The sequence below is a fragment of the Thalia democratica genome, chromosome 2 (assembly GCF_965202585.1).
Source record: "Thalia democratica chromosome 2, ktThaDemo2.hap1.1, whole genome shotgun sequence".
In the NCBI taxonomy this organism is placed as follows: Eukaryota; Metazoa; Chordata; class Thaliacea; order Salpida; family Salpidae; genus Thalia; species Thalia democratica.
This window is the reverse complement of record NC_139166.1, coordinates 17,299,332-17,323,544: the sequence shown is the minus strand read 5'-3', so window position 1 is coordinate 17,323,544 and position 24,213 is coordinate 17,299,332. Positions and strand designations below refer to the sequence as shown.

General features: G+C 26.4%; 8 non-coding genes across 8 annotated transcripts; 4 read left to right on the top strand and 4 right to left on the bottom strand.

Annotated features, from left to right (window-relative positions):
• The first annotated feature begins 2,490 nt into the window (after positions 1–2,490).
• Positions 2,491–2,562, top strand: Trnag-ucc (transfer RNA glycine (anticodon UCC)). The gene has a single exon. It is a non-coding gene; the product is annotated as a tRNA-Gly (tRNA).
• A 1,174-nt stretch (positions 2,563–3,736) lies between these two features.
• Positions 3,737–3,808, top strand: Trnam-cau (transfer RNA methionine (anticodon CAU)). Its single transcript has one exon. It is a non-coding gene; the product is annotated as a tRNA-Met (tRNA).
• Positions 3,809–4,827: 1,019 nt separating this feature from the next.
• Trnae-cuc (transfer RNA glutamic acid (anticodon CUC)) lies at positions 4,828–4,899 on the top strand. Its single transcript has one exon. It is a non-coding gene; the product is annotated as a tRNA-Glu (tRNA).
• A 412-nt stretch (positions 4,900–5,311) lies between these two features.
• Positions 5,312–5,385, bottom strand: Trnan-guu (transfer RNA asparagine (anticodon GUU)). The gene has a single exon. It is a non-coding gene; the product is annotated as a tRNA-Asn (tRNA).
• Positions 5,386–8,384: 2,999 nt separating this feature from the next.
• Trnae-cuc (transfer RNA glutamic acid (anticodon CUC)) lies at positions 8,385–8,456 on the bottom strand. The gene has a single exon. It is a non-coding gene; the product is annotated as a tRNA-Glu (tRNA).
• Positions 8,457–9,473: 1,017 nt separating this feature from the next.
• Positions 9,474–9,545, bottom strand: Trnam-cau (transfer RNA methionine (anticodon CAU)). The gene has a single exon. It is a non-coding gene; the product is annotated as a tRNA-Met (tRNA).
• Positions 9,546–10,677: 1,132 nt separating this feature from the next.
• Trnag-ucc (transfer RNA glycine (anticodon UCC)) lies at positions 10,678–10,749 on the bottom strand. The gene has a single exon. It is a non-coding gene; the product is annotated as a tRNA-Gly (tRNA).
• A 3,973-nt stretch (positions 10,750–14,722) lies between these two features.
• Positions 14,723–14,804, top strand: Trnas-cga (transfer RNA serine (anticodon CGA)). The gene has a single exon. It is a non-coding gene; the product is annotated as a tRNA-Ser (tRNA).
• Positions 14,805–24,213: the final 9,409 nt, after the last annotated feature.

The following is a 24,213-nucleotide window of genomic DNA, read 5'->3' as shown; positions in this document are numbered from 1 at the left end:
GTTTTGGTTACTTATAAACTTGTTTAAGGCTAATATAGTTAGGGAGCGGGTCAGAATGACACAGCGACAAAATGACACGGTGCGTCACCTTGGCACGGTGCGTCACTTTGGCACGGAGGGTCACTTTGGCACGGCGACAAAACGACACGGTGCGTCACTTTGGCACGGAGGGTCACTTTGGCACAGCGACAAAATGACACGGTGCGTCACTTTGGCACAGCGACAAAATGACACAGTGCGTCACCTTGGCACGGTGCGTCACTTTGGCACAGAGGGTCACTTTGGCACGGAGGGTCACTTTGGCACAGCGACAAAATGACACGGTGCGTCACTTTGACACGGAGGGCCACTTTAGCACAGCGACAAAATAACACGGTGGTTAATAAGGGAGAGAACGATTTGTTGTGAAACTTCATTGTTATGGCCAACGATCTTATTTTTCTAGGAAATTTTTCGGTTTCCTGTCTTCTAACCGGTTTTGTAGAAATAGCAACAATCACATTGGTTAACTTTAAAAACAAAGACCGTCTGAATTTTTTGATTGTGACTTCATAAAATAAAGTGAAAAACGTAATGTTTATACCTTCTATTGTCCATCGTCGTACTTATAAACAACATACTCATTTTTAAGCAGTAGCAAGGTGTTAGATGTGCTTAATAAACAAAAAATAGTTGTTTGTATCAAACAACGTTCACAAAGATGCAAAAACAGCAACTTTTTTAACAAAATACGACTGCCAAAATTAAAGGGAATTTATTTTTGATTTCTTTCGAATGGAAAAACTTAAATACAGTTTAGTACTAGAACTTGAAACGAGTAATAAAAATTAGAAAATGACTTGCCATTTTACGACTAGAAAGATAAAAACTCATATAAACATGTTTTTTAAACTTCAGCAATATTCTGTTTTAAAAAGTACAATCTACATTTTAGATCAATAATTCAGCACATCAATTCAATAAACTAGTAGATGTAAATACAGAGGAAAGTTTGTTTTATCAACTAAAACTCAGACGTTAGCGAAAACAACTTTTCTGCTGTTGTAATTCAAAATTCTAATGCGGTTTTTATGTTACATTTTTATGCTTAAAAAAAATAATACTTGCGCTCTTTTGGCGACTTAATAGGTTGCAATTTTGAACTAAAATACTGCATTCCCTGACGACCTACGTTAGAAGCAACATCTTCAAAAAATCATTATGCACTTGACTTAAAAGATCGAAATTTTGCGCCTCTATGCGACTTATATTAGTTGCAACATATATTGTGCACTTACAAGTATAAACATAATGCTCTTTCGCAAATAAAATTGTGCACCTAAGCACTAAAAATGCATAGATAAAAGTATAAGTACAAATAACCGCAAATAAATTAGTTTTTTAGCAAAACATTCCCTACATCAAGCATCTCTTTAAATAAAACTCAATAAACCACTAATACACACTTGTAATACAATTGTAGACTTGCTTTAACAAAATACAATGTTTCTCACTTTTATTTAAGTAAAACTTCGCAAAATAAAACATTATTGCAATTGACATTGTCAAGATTTTAAACTCGTTAAAAAGTTGATTAGTAATTATTTAAATTATTTTCTCGCTCCGTTTTTTAACGGATTAGGCGTCTGATTCCTATTAGATTATTCCTAAAGCTCAGGCAACTCGTGGTCTCTAATGTCTCAATACAGATATTGGAGACCACGGGTTGCCCATGATAATTAGGTAAATAGAGCGTCGCTTTCACCAATTACTTCCAATTGCCCCATACTTTCAAAATGTTGTCTATTTTATATCAAAATATTTATTTTTTCATCAGAAAGAAATTAACTCTTAATTAATAAACAATATTGTTTTAAGATTTTAGAAAATTTTTTTTAGAAATCCTAGAAAATGTATTTATTTTTACAAAAAACTCCGTTTTTATTCGCAAGATTAAAAATAGAAAATTAAATATTTTTTTCATAACAGAGTTAAGACAAAACCAAGTTTTTTAAAACTTTGTAATAAAACTCAAGAATATAAAGTAAAAGAAAAGGTTAACTAGCAAATTAAAATCTGCTTTTACTGTATTATTTTGAAATTTACTTACTGATTTTGTATTAAATATAAATGCTAAAGCTTAAATTTGTAAATTGTATTTTAAAATTAAAAAAAGTTAGTTTTGAAATTTATTAAACTAAGTTAAAAGTACGCTTATTGTGTTAAAGTTTAATTTATAAAAATTTCTATATAAAAAACATTTCAGCTGTTTAAGTTTTTATCTTATGTAGCTGGTTTACATTTCAGTATGTAGTAACCTTAACTGCTTAAAAAAAATATTATAGTTGTTATGAAAATTAGGTAAATAAAAAGGCAACAAATTAGCTAAGTTTTAAAACACTGTTTAAATAGACCAATTCAAAAGGTAAATACAAAACAATACTTTTGCATGTTCAGTTTACTAATAGTTACGCTTGCGTTTATAACCTTTTTATTCAATGATTTTTACAAGCGTCGATGGTGTAACGGTTAGCATTGGTGCCTTCCAAGCACTAGTTCCGGGTTCGACTCCCGATCGACGCACTTTTGCTTTTGTTTTTAATAAACTATTTCAAATGATAACTACTTTATCTTTTTTTAATTAGTGAATACAACTTCGAAAAATTTCAAACATAAAACTTTAGTATTATTATTTTACTCCATTTTATAAAGATCTTGTTTTAGGCCTAAAACTTTTTCAATACAGTTTCTTATGGTTTAGATTTAGATAGTTTTAACTTATTAATCAAAAAATTTCTAACATTGAAAAGATATTTTAAATTATACAAACTAGAAATAAGCTTTAGTGGTTAATGTTTAAAGTTGTAACTTAGTTACTAAAGTTATAGATAGTTGCAATTTATTTAGTAATCAAGTAAATTAACTGACAAAATGCTAATGTTGTTTTCAAAACTTAGAAAAAAGTTAATTTAGTTTACTGAAATTACAAGTTTAAATGTGTATTAGGCTAATACAGTAAGATAAAGCTAAAAGTTTAAACTCAATTATAATATAAAAGTTGTAATTATCCTTTTTTTAAGCACATAATTATAAGTTTTTTAACCCTTAATAGTACTTTGCAATCAGTACTTATTATAACATATACATGAAAACATTTATTTGTATGAATTAAAACTAACAAAAAGTTTACAACACTTGAATTAGTTCAGTTGATTAGCAAAGTTAAAAGCTTATTTATCATTTAGTAAGAACATTAATTTTTATGATGTTTACTGCTGTTTAAAATTAGAAAAACCTCTCAGTTTCATTAGAAAAAGTTAAAGTTTTATTTAAGATTAATTTTTTTTTTGTATAACGTAAGCTTAAATATATTTCGGCTGTTTTCAAAGAGTAAAAAACAAGAATAAAAATAAAATAATATATAGATGTATGATATTAGATAGTTAAAAATCAACTTCAGTTTAGGAAACTGATAAATATATAAAACTAAAATAGCTTTTGGTCATAACATGTTGCAATTTAAGTTATTTTGAATTTTACCATAAAAATAATAAATATAAAGCTTAAAAAGCTTTATAACAAACAAAAAATTTAAGCTCAAACAGTTTTACAACATAAGTTTAAATTAAAGTTTAAATAGCAAGGCAAATGATTAAATTTTAAGTAAGTTTAATTGCATCAACAAAAGTATATAAGTAAGCATTAAGCTTAGAGCAAATCTTCAAGTATAGATACGCTATATGCAGCAGCTACAAACAGCAGAGTGGCGCAGCGGAAGCGTGCTGGGCCCATAACCCAGAGGTCGATGGATCGAAACCATCCTCTGCTACCTTCTCGCTGTAATCGTATAGTGGTTAGTACTTCACGCTGTGGCCTTGACAACCCAGGTTCGAATCCTGGATACAGCATTTTTTGTTACTGCAATATAAAATTTTATTATTATTAGTTTATGCGAATATATATATATAATAAATTTGGTCAACATAAGAAAAAATTATAATAATAATATTTATTTACATAGTTATGAGACTTACTCAAAAGATTTCAATTTATTATAGTTTTATAAGTAATAAAAAGCTCTTGTCTTAAAAAATAGTTTTAGATTAAAACTCTGCTTCACTTTAAGTCCTTATATTATATTTGCTTTAACATATTTTGTTATAGAAAATATTTTTGTATCTTTAAAACGCTTGTTCATAAATAACATACATAAGTTAGCTTAAAATAATAACAAAGAGCATAAAGGTTTACCACATACATGATTTAGTAGTTTTGATTACTAATATATGCACTAAATTTTAAATGTAATCAACAGTAACATGTTATATTTTTTCGAATTGTATAAAGGTAGATCATGTTTTAGTTTAAATAGTTTTCTAGTTGAAGAGAGTGATTTTTTAAAGTAGATTAGTAATATATGTTTTACTCTAGCTAAATAAAATAAAACGTTACTATGCAAACAAACATTATTTGAAAAGCAAGTTTAAATGTTTCAGAAAAATTGAGTAATACACATAGTTTAAGACAATTCAAAACACAAACACAGTATTTCAATTATTGAGCATAATAGAGTAATAATGAAATAAAAACTTTTACACATTAAATATGTATTAGACAGTGAAAGTGGTTAGAACTTCAAAAACTTTATCTTGATGTATTTGAGAAAAGTTTAATTATATTAAACAAAAGTTCTTTAGAAGCCATTTAAATAAAAATAATCTTTGCTAAAATGTTTTAATTAAAGCTTACTTTTTTCAGTTCAAAGTATCGTATAAAACAATTCACTTAAAACACTCTGCATGCAAAAAACATAGGATTATAAACGTGAAAAGTTGTTTGTAGACGTCCTCCCAGGTGGTCTAGTGGTTAGGATTCGTGGCTCTCACCCACGCGGCCCGGGTTCGTTTACCGGTCTGGGAACATTTTTTAATATGTTGAAATAGCCTAAGTTTAAAATTAATTTCTTTAATATTTTCTACCTTATAATGAAAACTGTGAACTTAATTATAAAAGTTGCGGATGCTTTCGTTAACATATTTCATTAAGAACTTTAATATAGCGGTTCATTAATTACTACGTGACTAATTGGACTTATGTGAACGCAAAAAATATATACTTAAACTGTTTTGAGCAGTATAGAATTTTAAAAAAGAAGACAGTAATACTTAAACAAATTAGACAATTTAAAATAGTGACTTATGTTTTACTATTTTAAGCACAAAGTCTAAGAAAATTAAAAAAAACAGCTTTAATGCTAAGTATTAATAAAACAAAAAGTCTTATTATCAAAAGTAAAGGAAAACACACTTTATTAAAAGTTAATAACAGGAGTCGTCCTCGGGTGGGCTCGAACCACCAACCTTTCGATTAACAGTCGAACGCGCTAACCGATTGCGCCACGAAGACTTGTTTGATCTACACTTATACTGTATATAAATTAAAGTTTTCTCGCTTAACATGTGCGTTATTTAATTACAATTATGTACTCAGTTGCTGAATTTAAAACAAATCTGAATGCTTTAATATGAAGTTTTCGAGCATATTTTGAATAATTCAGTAAACTAACCATTTTGTTAAAATTAGTAATTTTGAAAAAAAAAAATTTTAATATATAAAATAAGTATTTATTTTTTATAACTACAGTAAAATTACATAACTCTACTTGATATGAAATTAGATTTGAAAATTGTTTTATCTTACTACTTATCTACTACTTATCTTACTTAAGACTATCTTAAATGTTTAATCTAAATAAAAACTACTTTGAAATTTTAATATCAATATGTCAATTACTATAAAACACGAGCTTAAACATTTTGAATACTGCAGTATTATTTTATATATACACTGCTATTTATTAATTTTTTTAACGTTATAGCTTTAATTGATTTTTGCTTGTTTTATAATAAATTGAAATAAGTTGATAATAGAGTCTAAATTTTTAAGCATACTTTTAAAAAAGAGAAAAATTTCAAATTTATTAATTTTTTTTTCTCATTTTTTAATCATATAAAAGCTTAAAATATTTGCTTGAACTATTGATGAATTTTAAAATTAAAATCATTTCGGATATAAAATCTACCTTTTGACGTAAAGTTCAAAATAAATTTAATATGTCTATAATGTTAGATACATGTGTGTATATAAATTGTTTTTTTTGATATATATTTTTTTTGAAAAATATTTAATTTTGTGAAGTTTAATATTCTTATTTTAGATAGAGAAATTCGTTTTAGAATTTAAATTTTGACACTAAAGTTTTTAAATTTGTAGATTATTATAACTTTGATTAAGTTGGGTATGCGACTCGATTACCGAGAGGTTTTTTTGCGTATCCAGGTCCTTGAACCAAAAAAATTTGAGCAATTTTTCGTTTTTGTTCAATAAACCAATAATTAAGACCATCTGGAAAATATTTTACACTTGCATGAACAACATTAAGAAAAAATTTAAAAGTATAACCATAAATACTTAAAAATAAAATCAATGAAGAAACAAAAAACTTTACAAACAAAATGCAAGTTTGAAAAACATTATGAGTAAATGATAATAGTTAAATACAAAGCACTAAACATTCCGCCAGAGAGGATAAGACCAGCACTCTGCCATTGAGCTATGGTGGCTGCAAATAGAACTACTTTTTATTATTTTTAACCGTACAGTTTTAAAGTCAAGCTAATCAAAGTCTGTGTACACCAAAATGCAAAAAATAAAATCGGTGAACCCCAAGACATGATTTTAATAAATGCTACTAGTGGTGTCACTACGTAAAAACTTTTACCAATGCATTTTTTCTTTAAAGTGTTAACTCAGCTTATATTTACATGCAAACCTTTTAACAACTAAAACGCTAATTTATCATTTAATCCTGTTTTTAATGAACCTTTCTATTTGGTTTACCTTGTTTGCACAATGATATTTTATTTATATGGTTATATCTTACATACTTATTAATTGAACACATCTCTGCAATTATTTAATAAATACCAGTACAGTACTCTTAAAATGTTTTATTTAATACTTTTATGACGCTTAAACTAAATAAATATTATAATAAAACCTGGATTTTTTTTTGTAGTCTAAAAATTTTGTGTATCCCTAAATTAGTTTTGTGTACCCTAAAAGTTTCGTGCACCCCAAAATAAATTTAGTGTACACCTTGACGACCACTGTTTTAGACTATCATAAATGTTTTATTTAAGTACCAATTACTTTGAAATTTTAATATCAATATGTCAATTACTATAAAACATGAGCTTGTTCACTTGTGTTTATAGTAATGTCTTTCAAATAGATTTATGCAAATTGTATATTTTAATCGCGACCGGTTTCGGTGGCAAAAGATTGCGACCTTTTCAAGCAAAAAAAATAAAAAATAAAATGCATATAACAATGTTAGTTATTTATACTGTTATTTAAAAACTTATTCATGCGTGAAGAATATAAACATAACAAAATCTAAAATGTTGCATATTTGAAAATTCAAGTATGTCAGAGTATATTTAGGTAAAATTAGTACTAGTTTTTCTTTAAACGAATTGAATTAATATTAATATAATGAGTCAAAGAAAAAAACTTAGTTCAGAGTTTTTTTAATTTTTTTATTTATTTAATATTTATACCTTGAAATTTATCTAAATGAAATTAAGAGTTGTCTAAAATTGTGATTTTAAGTCAATTGTCAACAAAATATTAATAAAACTCAAAGTCTCTGAAGATTTCAAAATCTAATTTGTGTTATGTTAACATAACAGTAAAAATTTAAACGGATTTAAGAACTATCTAAAAAAAGTCTAAAATTTTATCTTAGTTGAATTAAGAACTATCTAAAAAAACATTTTTTTTAATTTAAGCCAATTGTCAACAAAAATCAATAAAAAAATCAAGAAAAATAACCTATTTTGTACTATAATTATACTTTGGTTTAAGTTTTGTCTGCTTTCCAGTTTATTATTAAAAATTTGTTTCTGTGTCTGCATGAGTTCATTAATTCCGTTCTTTTGTTGATGTAATTTGTACCATATTTTAGTATTAATAAAGCTTCTTTTTAGTACAATCTGCATGTCATAATTCCTAGTTTAGATTTTTTTAATTTTCTTAAACTTTGTGCTTAAAATAGTAAAACATAAGTCACTATTTTAAATTGTCTAATTTGTTTAAGTATTACTGTCTTCTTTTTTAAAATTCTATACTGCTCAAAACAGTTTAAGTATGTATTTTTTGCGTTCACATAAGTCCAATTAGTCACGTAGTAATTAATGAACCGCTATATTAAAGTTCTTAATGAAATATGTTAACGAAAGCATCCGCAACTTTTATAATTAAGTTCACAGTTTTCATTATAAGGTAGAAAATATTAAAGAAATTAATTTTAAACTTAGGCTATTTCAACATATTAAAAAATGTTCCCAGACCGGTAAACGAACCCGGGCCGCGTGGGTGAGAGCCACGAATCCTAACCACTAGACCACCTGGGAGGACGTCTACAAACAACTTTTCACGTTTATAATCCTATGTTTTTTGCATGCAGAGTGTTTTAAGTGAATTGTTTTATACGATACTTTGAACTGAAAAAAGTAAGCTTTAATTAAAACATTTTAGCAAAGATTATTTTTATTTAAATGGCTTCTAAAGAACTTTTGTTTAATATAATTAAACTTTTCTCAAATACATCAAGATAAAGTTTTTTAAGTTCTAACCACTTTCACTGTCTAATACATATTTAATGTGTAAAAGTTTTTATTTCATTATTATTCTATTATGCTCAATAACTGAAATACTGTATTTGTGTTTTGAATTGTCTTAAACTATGTGTATTACTTAATTTTTCTGAAACATTTAAACTTGCTTTTCAAATAACGTTTGTTTGCATAGTAACGTTTTATTTTATTTAGCTAGAGTAAAACATATACTACTAATCTACTTTAAAAAATCACTCTCTTCAACTAGAAAACTATTTAAACTTAAACATGATCTACCTTTATACAATTCGAAAATATATAACATATTACTGTTGATTACATTTAAACTTTAGTGCATATATTAGTAATCAAAACTACTAAATAATGTATGTGGTAAACCTTTATGCTCTTTGTTATTATTTTAAGCTAACTTATGTATGTTATTTATGAACAAGCGTTTTAAAGATACAAAAATTTTTTCTATAACAAAATATGTTAAAGCAAATTTTATATAAGGAGTTAAAGTGAAGCAGAGTTTTAATCTAAAACTATTTTTTAAGACAAGAGCTTTTTATTACTTATAAAACTATAATAAATTGAAATCTTTTGAATAAGTCTCATAACTATGTAAATAAATATTATTATTATAATTTTTTCTTATGTTGACCAAATTTATTACATATATATTCGTATAAACTAATAATAATAAAATTTTATATTGCAGTAACAAAAAACGCTGTAACCAGGATTCGAACCTGGGTTGTCACGGCCACAACGTGAAGTACCAACCACTTTACGATTACAGCGAGAAGGTAGCAGAGGATGGTTTCGATCCATCGACCTCTGGGTTATGGGCCCAGCACGCTTCCGCTGCGCCACTCTGCTGTTTGTAACTGCTGCATATAGCGTATGTATACTTGAAGATTTGCTCTAAGCTTAATGCTTACTTATATACTTTTGTTGATGCAATTAAACTTACTTAAAATTTACTCATTTGCCTTGCTATTTAAACTTTAATTTAAACTTATGTTATTTTCAACCTTTATATTTATTATTTTTATGGTAAAATTTAAAATAACTTAAATTGCAATATGATATGACCAAAAGCTATTTTAGTTTTATATATTTATCAGTTTCCTAAACTGAAGTTGATTTTTAACTATCTAATATCATACATCTATATATTATTTTATTTTTATTCTTGTTTTTTACTCTTTGAAAACAGCCAAAATATATTTCAGCTTATGTTATACAAAAAAAATTTAATCTTAAATAAAACTTTAACTTTTTTTAATGAAACTGAGAGGTTTTTCTAATTTTAAACAGCAGTAAACATCATAAAAATTAATGTTGTTACTAAATGATAAATAAGCTTTTAACTTTGCTAATCAACTGAATTAATTCAAGTGTTGTAAACTTTTTGTTAGTTTTAATTCATACAAATAAATGTTTTCATGTATATGTTATAATAAGTACTGATTGCAAAGTACTATTAAGGACTAAATAACTTATAATTATGTGCTTAAAAAAAAATAATTACAACTTTTATACCATAATTGAGTTTAAACTTTTAGCTTAATCTTACTGTATTAGCCTAATACACATTTAAACTTGTAATTTCAGTAAACTAAATTAACTTTTTTCTAAGTTTTGAAAACAACATTAGCGTTTTGTCAGTTAATTTACTTGATTACTAAAATAAATTGCAACTATCTATAACTTTAGTAACTAAGTTACAACTTTAAACATTAAACACTAAAGCTTATTTCTAGTTTGTATATTTTAAAACATCTTTTCAATGTTAGAAATTTTTTGATTAATAAGTTAAAACTATCTAAATCTAAACCATAAGAAACTATATTGAAAAAGTTTTAGGCCTAAAACAAGATCTTTATAAAATGGAGTAAAATAATAATACTAAAGTTTTATGTTTGAAATTTTTCGAAGTTGTATTCACTAATTAAAAAAGATAAAGTATTTATCATTTGAAATAGTCCATTAAAAACAAAGGCAAAAGTGCGTCGACCTGGAGTCGAACCCGGAACTAGTGCTTGGAAGGCACCAATGCTAACCGTTACACCATCGACGCTTGTAGAAATTGTTGAATAAAAATATTATAAACGCAAACGTAACTATTAGTAAACTGAACATGCAAAAGTATTTTTTTGTATTTACCTTTTGAATTGGTCTATTTAAACAGTGTTTTAAAACTTAGCTAATTTGTTGCCTTTTTATTTACCTAATTTTCATAACAACTATAATATTTTTTTTAAGCAGTTAAGGTTACTACATACTGAAATGTAAACCAGCTGCATAAGATAAAAACTTAAACAGCTGAAATGTTTTTTATATAGAAATTTTTATAAATTAAACTTTAACACAATAAGCGTACATTTAACTTAGTTTAATAAATTTCAAAACTAACTTTTTTTAATTTTAAAATACAATTTACAAATTTAAGCTTTAGCATTTATATTTAGTACAAAATCAGTAAGTAAATTTCATAATAATACAGTAAAAGCAGATTTTAATTTGCTAGTTAACCTTTTCTGTTACTTTATATTCTTGAGTTTTATTACAAAGTTTTAAAAAACTTGGTTTTGTCTTAATTCTGTTATGAAAATAATATTTAATTTTCTATTTTTAATCTTGCGAATAAAAACGGAGTTTTTTGTAAAAATAAATACATTTTCTAGGATTTCTAAAAAGATGTTTCTAAAATCTTAAAATAATATTGTTTATTAATTAGGAGTTAATTTCTTTCTGATGAAAAAATAAATATTTTGATATAAAATAGACAACATTTTGAAAGTATTGGGCAATTGGAAGTAATTGGTGAAAGCGACGCTCTATTTACCTAATTATCATGGGCAACCCGTAGTCTCCAATATCTGTATTGAGACATTAGAGACCACGAGTTGCCTGAGCTTTAGGAATATTCTAATAGGAATCAGACGCCTAATCCGTTAAAAAACGGAGCGAGAAAATAATTTAAATAATTACTAATCAACTTTTTAACGAGTTTAAAATCTTGACAATGTCAATTGCAATAATGTTTTATTTTGCGAAGTTTTACTTATATAAAAGTGAGAAACATTGTATTTTGTTAAAGCAAGTCTACAATTGTATTACAAGTGTGTATTAGTGGTTTATTGAGTTTTATTTAAAGAGATGCTTGATGTAGGGAATGTTTTGCTAAAAAACTAATTTATTTGCGGTTATTTGTACTTATACTTTTATCTATGCAATTTTAGTGCTTAGGTGCACAATTTTATTTGCGAAAGAGCATTATGTTTATACTTGTAAGTGCACAATATATGTTGCAACTAACATAAGTCGCATAGAGGCGCAAAATTTCGATCTTTTAAGTCAAGTGTATAATGATTTTTTGAAGATGTTGCTTCTAACGTAGGTCGTCAGGGAATGCAGTATTTTAGTTCAAAATTGCAACCTATTAAGTCGCCAAAAGAGCGCAAGTATTATTTTTTTTAAGTATAAAAATGTAAAATAAAAACCGCATTAGAATTCAGAATTACAACAGCAGAAAAGTTGTTTTCGCTAACGTCTGAGTTTTAGTTTATAAAACAAACTTTCCTCTGTATTTACATCTACTAGTTTATTGAATTGATGTGCTGAATTATTGATCTAAAATGTAGATTGTGTTTTTTAAATCAGAATATTGCTGAAGTTTAAAAAACATGTTTATATGAGTTTTTATCTTTCTAGTCGTAAAATAGCAAGTCATTTTCTAATTTTTATTACTCGTTTCAAGTTCTAGTACTAAACTGTATTTAAGTTTTTCCATTCGAAAGAAATCAAAAATAAATATCCTTTAATTTTGGCAGTCGTATTTTGTTAAAAAAGTTGCTGTTTTTGCATCGTTGTGAACGTTGTTTGATACAAACAACTATTTTTTGTTTATTAAGCACATCTAACACCTTGCTACTGCTTAAAAATGAGTATGTTGTTTATAAGTACGACGATGGACAATAGAAGGTATTAACATTACGTGTTTCACTTTATTTTATGAAGTCACAATCAAAAAATCCTACGGTCTTTGTTTTTAAAGTTAATCAATGTAATTGTTGCTATTTCTACAAAACCGGTTAGAAGACAGGAAACCGAAAAATTTCCTAGAAAAATAAGATCGTTGGCCATACCAATGAAGTTTCACAACAAATCGTTCTCTCCCTTATTAACCACCGTGTTATTTTGTCGCTGTGCTAAAGTGGCCCTCCGTGTCAAAGTGACGCACCGTGTCATTTTGTCGCTGTGCCAAAGTGACGCACCGTGTCGTTTTGTCGCCGTGCCAAAGTGACCCTCCGTGCCAAAGTGACGCACCGTGCCAAGGTGACGCACTGTGTCATTTTGTCGCTGTGCCAAAGTGACGCACCGTGTCATTTTGTCGCCGTACCAAAGTGACGCACCGTGCCAAGGTGACGCACCGTGTCATTTTGTCGCTGTGTCATTTTGACCCGCTCCCTAACTATACTAGCCTTAAACAAGTTTATAAGTAACCAAAACTAACTAGTAAAATTTAGTTTAGTTTTTATGTTAACAAAAAAATTATCATTTTCATATTTAAATTGATTTTTTTTTATTACTAGTTTGTAATTTTTTTTATTTTAAACGGTTCAAACTAAATAGAAAAAACAGAACTAATTTTTTTAATATAAACTTATCTATACTTGTTTTTTTATTTTATTCTAAAAATTTCAAAAATTAATAAAGCTTCATATTATATATATTTTACAATTATGTTTTTTTTTTTCTTTACAAAAACTAAACTTTTAAAACTAACGTGTAAGTATAATTAAAAAAGTAATCCCAAATCGTTAAATCAATTGTTTTACATGCCTTATTTTATAAATTACATGTATAAATGTAGTTAAAGCTATACTTTTTATTCCATTTAATTAAGTGTAAAACAAACTTAAACAAGACGTGTCTTATCTAAAAGTTTGATAGTGTTTGTAGCTATAAATTCACAAAAAATATAATATTAACGTATGATCCTATGGTGTAATGGTTAGTTATCAGAACTCTGACTTCTGTGATCCGAGTTCATGTCCCGGTAGAACATGATTTTGCAATGAAATTTTATTTTGTTATGGTACTTAAAATAATGTTTTTTTTTCACTATATTATTGATTTCCGTGTGAAATATTTTTATTTAAACTTATTTAATGATTTCTTTGAAACAAACATTTAAATAAAACTGGAAAGTATTTTCTGCTAAAAGTGTTATTTTTCTTTTTTGAACAGCAGAAATAGTTTCACACTTGAACAGATAAATAACCTGTTGTACAATTTTCTACCAGAACTAAACTTAACTTATATAAATTAAAATATAAAGATAATTAGTAATAGTACTATTAATAGATAGTAATAGTGCTAGTATTACTACAATTCCTAATTCAAAGATTACTAACAATTTTGTATTACCATTAATTTGTAACAGCCTAAATACTAAATAAAAAATTTGAAAAGTATTTTCCATTTTGCAACATTAGTTTCAATAACTACGTCACAAAGTTTGAATCACTACGTCACAATGTATAACGATTTTAATTATAAACGCTATAATTTCAGTGTCGACGTGAGCCTGGCTAGCTCAGTCGGTAGAGCGTTGGACTTTTAATCCAACGGTCAGGGGTTCAAGTACCCTGTCAGGCTACTTTATGAACTATATTTTAGAAAATTAATTAATTTTATCATCTCAATTCAAAAAAAAAATAGTTATGTTTGCCTATGCATTGTTTATTTTTTAAATTAATCATTTTTCATCTAGTTACGAAGAATATATTTTGTTGAATATAATTACGAGTAAATTAGTATTGATATAAATTTATTGGTAGTTATCGTTGGATATAAGAACTAAATAACAAAACTAAAACATAACTAAATAACATTTAAATAACAAATTTTTGAAAAGTTTAGTCTTTTGTAACTATAAACTATATATACTTAAAAAAGCTTATTTACTTAGTTTCTTAATATGATTTGTTTTGTATTGGCAACTACTTAACTATATAAACAAGAAAAGTATATTTCCAACGGGAGCTGCGATGGCCGAGTGGTTAAGGCGTTGGACTCGAAATCTAATGGGCATTGCCCGCTCAGATTTAAATTCTGCTCGCAGCGAATTATTTTGTTCTTGAATTGCTGTAGTATATAATTTATAGAAATACAGAAGTCACCTTTTTAATTAATAGAAGATGTACAGACTTTTTTCATTAATCATTTTAGTATTTTAATGTGGGATGACTTTTCACTTAACTTATATACAAACTTGAGTCTAAAAAAATTTCAGAAATTTTTTAAATAGAGTTTTAAAAGTCACGACGACCTCCAAAAAATTATTTCTACAAAATTTGACTTTTTCTCTTAAATATCTTCTTTGTAAAAACTACTTAGTGTTTATTAAAAAAATCGCCTTTAAAATTATTTATTGTGTTAAAGGTATACAAAAACTGCGTAACCAAAGTGTTGTTTATTCAAGATTAAGTAATACTAAATTTTTTCTTTTTTTCGTGGTTATTATCATTTACCTTCTTTATATTTTTTTCAAGTGCCAAAGTGCACAATTTTAAACAAAAAATGCAGTTTATCTAAGACCCCAACACACGAAAAAGTCGTCAACCGAGCGCAATAAATGCACATTGCAATTGTTTTTTTATAAAAGTATAGGGAGGAACTTTTTAAACCACGAAAACATTTAGCAGCAAAAAATGAGCCCGATGAATAGGATTCTTGTTGACTTTTATTCTCAACATCTACAAAAAGCTTCTAACTAATGTTTCGCATTTTGCTCAAAGTAAGCTACAAATGTTTATATTGTGGATATACTGAATCTGTAGCCATTGTTATATTTACCTTTGTGTAACAAAATGAAAGTCTATCTTATGAAAAAGATTATTTTAAATAACTGCAGACAGCAAAAGCTTTCTTATAAGTTATGAGCAAGTAATTCTTTAAATTTATGTTGCGAATAAGTTGCTATTTGTAATGATACTGCAAACTTTCGATTTAAAAAACTAAGTTTAGTCGAAAAGAAAGTGATATTTCTTAAAATTTTTAGCAAATACTCTATACTAGAGGTTAAGAATAAATGAATAGTCTAAGGAAGCAGCTAATGTACTAGCAAATCATTTAAGCACTTTTTATTGCTTCGAAAAAAAAAGCATTTAATCAGGAAAGTAGAAAAATATTTGTTGAAAAACTGTTAAATTTGTTTTCACATTAAAATAACTCGTAATTGTTAAAGTTTTTAAAACTAGCTACTAAACGTCAGTGTGCTATTGTGAAGATTGAAATAAAAAGTTTATTTTGTTAAAAAAAAGCTTCTTAAGTAGTCTTTAAACAAATGTATGTTTTAGCAAATAAACATTTACAGCTGATTTTTCACTGAAACTTAATGTACTTGTGAAAAGGGAGTTAAGTTTTGCACATTTCTTATGACGTTATTTTCATTCACTTAAAAGTAACACTTAATTTCGTTTTGGCTATCTTAAGATGATTTTAAAATATTATCTTAGAAATTAAAATAATTTTTATCGATGCAGATATTTGATAAATACTTTAAAAATGTTTATAGGAGTAACTCTCATAATTAATTTGAACAATTGTTTTAAAAACAAAATTGTTATTTATTTACGAAATCTGATTGTTATTTCCTTAAAGCTTTTTCAAGCCATTTGTTTTTAAATTGTGTAGCGAAAAGGAGTAATTGATTATTTTAAACATATTTCAAAACATCTCCTTCCTCTATTTGTTTACGAATTTAAATTATTTCTTTCATTTGGGGTTTATTTAAAAACTTAATAGTTTTGTGATAATATTATTACAATTTAATTGTTTCCAAAACATTACACTTATTAAAAGTTACTTTACGAAAACAAAGTTTCTTTCTTAATATTATTAGTAAAACACTTGTTTTGATTATTGAAAACTTTTAAAAGTTAAAGCATTTAAAATGTCTTTTAATCTTGAGTGACTAAATATAACATTTATTTTAAAAATATAAAATTAAATACATCTTAAAATATCGATGGACAACTACAACGAACAATCTAATTCATGTCAGCCTATTATGACGTCACAGCCGTAAGTTTGTTGAAGATCATCAAGTTCGATGTAATTAGATGAATCGATTCATCACCAACTTAAACTTTTACTAAAGGTCATCGTCTGACTTAGCGGATGTTCGGACTCATTCAGTCGGCGACAACTACCTTCCTATTTGTAACAAACACAAAAGTTGTATGGACATTAGACGTTAGTTTTTCGACAAGATGATGGGAAAAGAAGTGGACTTCAGTAGACTGACTTTATAAAATTTTGAACTAACACAAACATATTAAGTTTTTTAGTTGTTGTAAAAAGTTTTAAAATATAATTCACTTATAACTTTGCATGTGCACTTATGTTATGTATATAAGTATTTTTTCAAGTCTTTTGATACTTTCTATAAAGTTTTTATTGTTTTAAATAGCAATATAAAAATAACTTAACTGGTGAAATGATTTTTTTAGTTTTTTTAGGAGGGGGAAAGAACCTAATATGAACTAAATTTCATAAATTATGTTTTAATTTTAAAATCTAAGAAACAAATTTTAACTTAAAAAAAAAACAGGTTAAGGGAGTGTAGCAGTAATGCATGCTTCACTGCTTTCTTAATTGTATAAGAGAAGAGATTGCAAAAAAAAAGAATAATTTCTCAATGCTTAAATATGATAACTTTGAATAAACGTTGCTTTTGGTAGAATGGTGAGCCAGCCAAAGCCACCTGTTAACTCTTATTTAAGCTGAGTATTATTTAATCGACCGTTATGTTATGTATTCTTTATAGTGTGTGTTTACTTTGTTTATATTGTAATGTGTAATAAATTGTAAAACTTATTGAACAGTACTTAGGTAAATATCACATAGAGGTCCTATTTAGAATGTATTAGCAAGGTTAGCTTTTTATGGTAATACTTAGTTTATATGATGAGCCTTCAGGTCCTCTATCACTATACAGCTGTTGTAGTTTAAATGTTCTAAGATTTTAGAAAATAGAAAATAGTTTTTGTATTTTTCCAAAGTTTTATTGGTAAATGGTGAATCAACCGGAAGTTGTTATGTAGTGACTAGAAAGCACTGATGATAACCGTTACACCATCGACGCTTGTGAAAGTAAGTTACAACTCGAGCACATGAAATTAATTTCATGGATTATATCGGTATGTATTTTATTAACAATGATTTAATATCAACAAATACTTAAAGAAAGAAACGTAATAAACACTTTTCAAACTTTGCAACTATAGAACGTAATTTCTTCAACTTTTTCTTAATATACGTGTGTTTTGTGGTTATTTAAAACAATTAAAATCAGTAACATTTTATATACTTACTGACTACAGTACTACGTTTTTACAAAAACAACAGAATAAAATTTATTAAAATTTTATAGAAATAATTGATATTCATTTGAAAAATTGTTCTTTAAGTTTTGGTTTACCACTGGCTGTCAATAAATTTTATTCAAAAAACTTTAAACATAAACCTTAGTCGAGTATAATACTTTAATGATCATAAATAAAGTACAAAATTCAAAGTATTTCATTACAACTAGCATTTATTAGTCAGGTATTAATTTTTTTTACTATATTTCGCTCAATTTCGTTGTAATAATTTATCTTATTTGTTTTCATTACGTGAGAACAAACTTTTTTTTCTTAATTTTATGTTCTGTTTTGTTAAAAGGATTTAAAAATGTTTTTTCATGTTTTTTTTTTAAATAATTTCACAGTTGATAAAGTGTTTAAACTTTGAAATATTTAATTAAGCTTTCAGTGCTGATAAACTTGGCTTATACTGAGTTCAAACAAATCAAAAATTCAAAAATATGTTTCAAGACTAAGTTCTGATAAACTATGCTTCAAACAATTATTTTTAATAGGAACATCACAGGACACGTTCAAAATCCACCCGCAATCAAAATCCACCCGCGATCAAAATCCACCCGATCAAAATCCACCCGATCAAAATCCACCCGCGATCAAAATCCACCCGATCAAAATCCACCCGGGTCAAAATCCACCCGATCAAAATCCATCCGAGTCAAAATCCACCCGAGTCAAAATCCACCCGTTCAAAATCAACCCGGTTCAAAATCCACCCGATCAAAATCAACCCGGTTCAAAATCCACCCGATTAAAATCAACCCGATCAAAATCAACCCGAGTCAAAATCCACCCGAGTCAAAATCCACCCGTTCAAAATCAACCCGGTTCAAAATCCACCCGATCAAAATCAACCCGGTTCAAAATCCACCCGATTAAAATCAACCCGATCAAAATCAACCCGAGTCAAAATCCACCCGATCAAATTCCACCCGGTTCAAAATCCACCCGGTTCAAAATCCACCCGATCAAAATCAACCCGAGTTCATTTTTTTTCGAAATAAGAATTAATTTCTAATAGAATTTTGTAATATTGAATAAAGTTATATGTTTAAACAACTATGGTATAAAAAAGAGTAAGTATTTATAAAGAAAGAAATTTTAATTTATTTAATAAAATAATTAAAAAAATAAGTTAAACAATATATTTAAACAGCATTAAAAAAAAATTCATAGTAGCTTTACAAGTATTTAAAATGTTTATAATTTATTAATGTTAGTAGTGTTGGTGTTACTTTTAAAAAAAGAAGTTAAAAAAAAATAAAAAAAGAATTACGCTCAGTTTCAATCCATTTAAACTTCCTTCTAATTTAATTTCCCAAAGTCAATCATAATTAAATAAAAATATTTACTAAGGATAACTCATAGTAAATTAAAATATCAAAACTATAGAAGTTTATAAATTAGAAGAATCTTTAATAACATTTATTAAGCTAAAGAAAATTACAAAAATCAAATACCAAATAATGTAAATTTATCGAAAATGTTAATTAAATGTTACAAAAAGAAAATTAAAATATTAATCTAAAATTTTTGAGCTTTTTTTTTTGATGTAAAAAGTTTTGTGTTTTGTGCTTTACTTAAATTTCAAAATAGTATTACTTACAATATTTTATTATATAAAAAATTTCAACTAACAGTGTTTATAAAAAATAAAATATAGATAAAGATTAATATAAAATTGCTACGTGATAATAAAATAAAAATCCTTTGTTAAATTTGGAAAAACTATCACCTATTAATTATATTTTAAACATTATTGTTTTCGACGTGGAAAAGACGTTAAAAGATATTTTTGGTGTGCGACTCGATAACTTTAAGGTATGTTCGTGCAAGAGGACTTAGGACCAAATATTTTGAGCGCTTTTATTTGTCGTTTAGTAAACAATTTATTGACGTTTCTTTTATTAGTAATTTTTAAAAACAGAACATAAATTTTAATATAAAAATACGAAAACTAATTTACTAAAAATATAAATGAGGAATATGTAAGAAATCAATAACTGTTTTAAAACAATTTTATTGTTTTCTATCTAATTTTTGTTATAAATATTTTTTAGTTATTTTTTTTAATTTATACAATAATTTTAGCTGCTATTATCGTTTTTTCAAAGTGTTTAAGTTAATTGAATTTTATTTTATTAAATGTTTTTTTTATAAACCATCTATTTTTGAAAAAACTAAAAATTGTTTCGTCTAAAGTAACTAAAGTTATAAGTTATTTTTAATTAGATAACAACTTAATTTGCTATTTTTTAACTAATAGTACAAATTAAAAAGCTAAACATTTTTCTATGAATTCTAAAGTCCTTTACATAAAACAAATATCGACTCTACAATTCATTGAGTTTGCTCAAATAGCTTGTAAATTGCAACTAAAAAAGTTAGTAGTTAGACTTGAGCTAGGGAAATTATATACTTTAGAATTGTAGTAGTAAACAAATAAGTTGAGTTTTTTAGAAATGACACTATATTTATAACAAATATTACGAAAAAAAAACTTATAACATTTTTAATTTATTATTAAAATGTTCTATTTTTACATAAGTTCATTAAAAAAAGTATGTATTTCAGACAAGAGAGTTTAAATTCAAGTATAAGTTATTTTTATGAATTTTTGTACCAGACTGTATCAACTTAAACAATCGTATTATTAATTTTATTAATAGGTTAAGGCCAGTTTTGAAAGTGATTAATTGAGTGGTTTTATAAAATTTAATCTCTTTTGGTTAACGTTTAAATTTTAAATTTTAAATTTTCTAATCTAAAACTTTTAATTTACATGCGATAAATTTTCTTGAATTAATTTCCGACAATTTAAGTTAAAAGCTATAACTGCATGTTTTTAATTAATTAGTTGTAAACGTTTTGTGTTTTTTTATAAATATAAAGTTGCATAGAAATTGTAATTAAGTAAGATAAATTATTATTTACTGTTCAATATTATATTGTTAATTGATATTTTTTAATTCATAGAAACGGAAATGTTATTATTTACCTTTTTTTTTTTTAAATATAATCTTCATATAAAAAAAATCCATTTGTTAAAACTTGAGAAATTTTAAGTAATTTAATTAAAAATGAAACAATATTAAAATTAAACAAAATTTTATATTGGTTATAACGAATTTAAACGGTAAAGACAACTATTGTTATAACAAATTTTTTAGTAGACAAATTAACTTTAAAAGCGTGAAAATTTTGTCTAACAAATAAAACCGAAAATTAATAAATATTTAATTTAAAGTTAATATTGAAAAATCTTTAAATGGCAATACAGTAAAGGTAACTATCTAAAGTAAATTAGTGACCTTTTCTTAACAAAGAGAACTTTTATAGATAAATATCTTGTTAAGACCTTTCACATAAAAAAATTATATTAAAAAAAACACAAACTAAATGAATTTTAAACGTTTGCCTTTTACTTTTTTGTAATTAAAAGTAACGAAGATGCAGTTGGATTTAATCAGAGTCGGCAGACAATTGTTTATCTCGGGCCAAATTTCATGTTTCAAGTTTTTCCGCGAGCCGTTGTTTTATTCAATTTTTGTTTTTAATCTGTTTTAGTCACGTTTATCTACTTAAAGGGATCAGGCCTGGCATATTTAAAATGTATATTTTTTTCTAAAGTCGAAAACTTTTTTTTTTTAAACTTGTGTCATATTATTATTTCTATTATTATTTACAAGGTGTAGATCATTAAAAACAGGTGTAGATCATTATGTACACTTTTTATAATTAATTTCTATTATTTTATTTGTATTTTCTTTTTAGTAGTTAAAAAAAATCTTTTTTTATTTAATGCACAGCATATCACGTATTTAAAATTTTAGTGATTTTGTTAAACTAGTTAAAATATAAACAAATATTAATACTTTCATTTTAAACAGTGTAAGTTTTTCTTTTAAAACCTTTAAATACCTTAATAATCTATCTAAAGTTTTTCGGGTTGCAACTTTTTGAAACAAAAAAAGTACAACAGTTACTTCAACCCAGTCACCGTGTTTTTAAAAGTTAAAAACATGTAAAATTGCCAATTAAAAAAACTTTGCAATATTATATAAGTAATTTATCCAAGTACGTAAGCTTTTGTTGTTTAAAAGGAAAAGTAAAGTCTAAACTTTAAAGAAAAACTTCTAGATTTACTATCTGTCTTTTTTCACATCTAAGACTTAAGCATAATAAATGATTTTTAAATGATATTCAGAAACTTAAAAACAAACTATTATAATTTCTTTTTCTTTTTTGAAAATTTCAATTTAAATTTTGTTTTGTTTAGTTGACCAAATTTACATGCTCGAGGGCCACATATTTACACTTCGAGGGCCGCAGTTTGCTGACCCCTAAATTAAATGGATTAATTTGTAGTATAAATGGTAGCTTTCACTTGTAATACTCAGTTTTTATAAAAATTATATCGTGTGACGTATTTGTTTAAAAATTACTTAAAAGTTCTAAATTATTAAATTTTATACCTAGAAACAGTAAATTATAATTGATTGTCGTGTAATTGTGATTGAGATAATACAAGATTATTTTTTCTGGCACATCCTTTAGTTTTCTAAAAGTTTTAACATAGTCATATTTGTATAGTAAAACTTTAATTTGTTTATCCTGACGTTGTTAAACTTTTATTAGCTCTTATAGTTATACTTATATCAAAAACAACAGTACCTTTAAAAGCTGCTTGCCGGCTGTAGCTATTCAAAATTATATTCAGTAATCAAAAAAACAAAAATATTTTTGTCAAAAATTCCTTATAATAAGCAAAAATACCAAATAACAACTCAAAAAACCTCACAAAATAAGTTCAATCTGTAGTACAGTTTTTATATTCTTAAGTCAATTTATAAGGGACAAAAATACAAGATTTTATAAGTGTTTTTTAAATAAAACTTGTTTAAGATTGGTACTTTAGAGTGGTGAGATTTGTTTAAATGATACTTGATTTAAAAAGAAATAAATAAACAAGGTGCTTGTTTCGATTCGGTTGGATTTTGACTTTGGTTGATTTTGTGTCGGTAGGATTTTGACTCGGGTTGATTTTAACTCGGATGAATTTTGATCGGGTGGATTTTGACTCGGGTGGATTTTGATCGGGTGGATTTTGACTCGGGTTGATTTTGATCGGGTGGATTTTAAATCGGGTGGATTTTGATCGGGTTGATTTTGAAACGGGTGGATTTAGAGTTGGGTTGATTTTGATCGGGTGGATTTTGAACCGGGTGGATTTTGATCGGGTGGATTTTGAAACGGGTGGATTTAGAGTCGGGTTGATTTTGATCGGGTGGATTTTGATCGGATGGATTTTGAACCGGGTTGATTTTGATCGGGTGGATTTTGATCGGGTTGATTTTGATCGGGAAGATTTTGACTCGGGTGGATTTTGATCGGGTGGATTTTGACCCGGGTGGATTTTGATCGGGTGGATTTTGAACCGGATGGATTTTGATCGGGTGGATTTTGAATGCGGGTGGATTTTGATCGGGTGGATTTTGAACGCGGGTGGATTTTGATAGTATACCAACATCACAGACATACTGCGAGTAAGAACGCGTTAAAATTTTTTAATTCAATCACCTTTAAAGTTAGTTTTTATTTATAATTGCAAGTTGTCGTATTGTTGCATGAGTAATGATGAGAAGATGAATATAGCGAATGCTGACGGGAGAACTTCTTTAAATAAAGGAAACGAGTTAATACGTTCATGTTTTCATTTTAAAATGCTTTATTTCTAACCTTAAGAAAATTTGATAAATACATCACTATTTTCTATTTAGTGTAGCGTTAAAGTTTGCACGAGCGTACAAAATTGCACGAGGGCACAAAATTGCACGAAGATATTTTTGCACGAAGACACTTTTGCACGAGAGGATAAAATTGCACGTAATAAACTTGCAAAAAGACACTTTTGAACGAAGGGTCACTTTTGCAAGAAGAAATTTTTGCACAGGTTGAATTTTTTTTTTGTATTAAAACGATTTTTTTATTTATTTTTATTATTATTTTATTTTGATTAATTTATTTTGTTTTATTATTTTTTTATTTTTTTAACAACTTTTATTAGTTGTTTTTTTATTTTAATTTTTGTTATTACTTATACA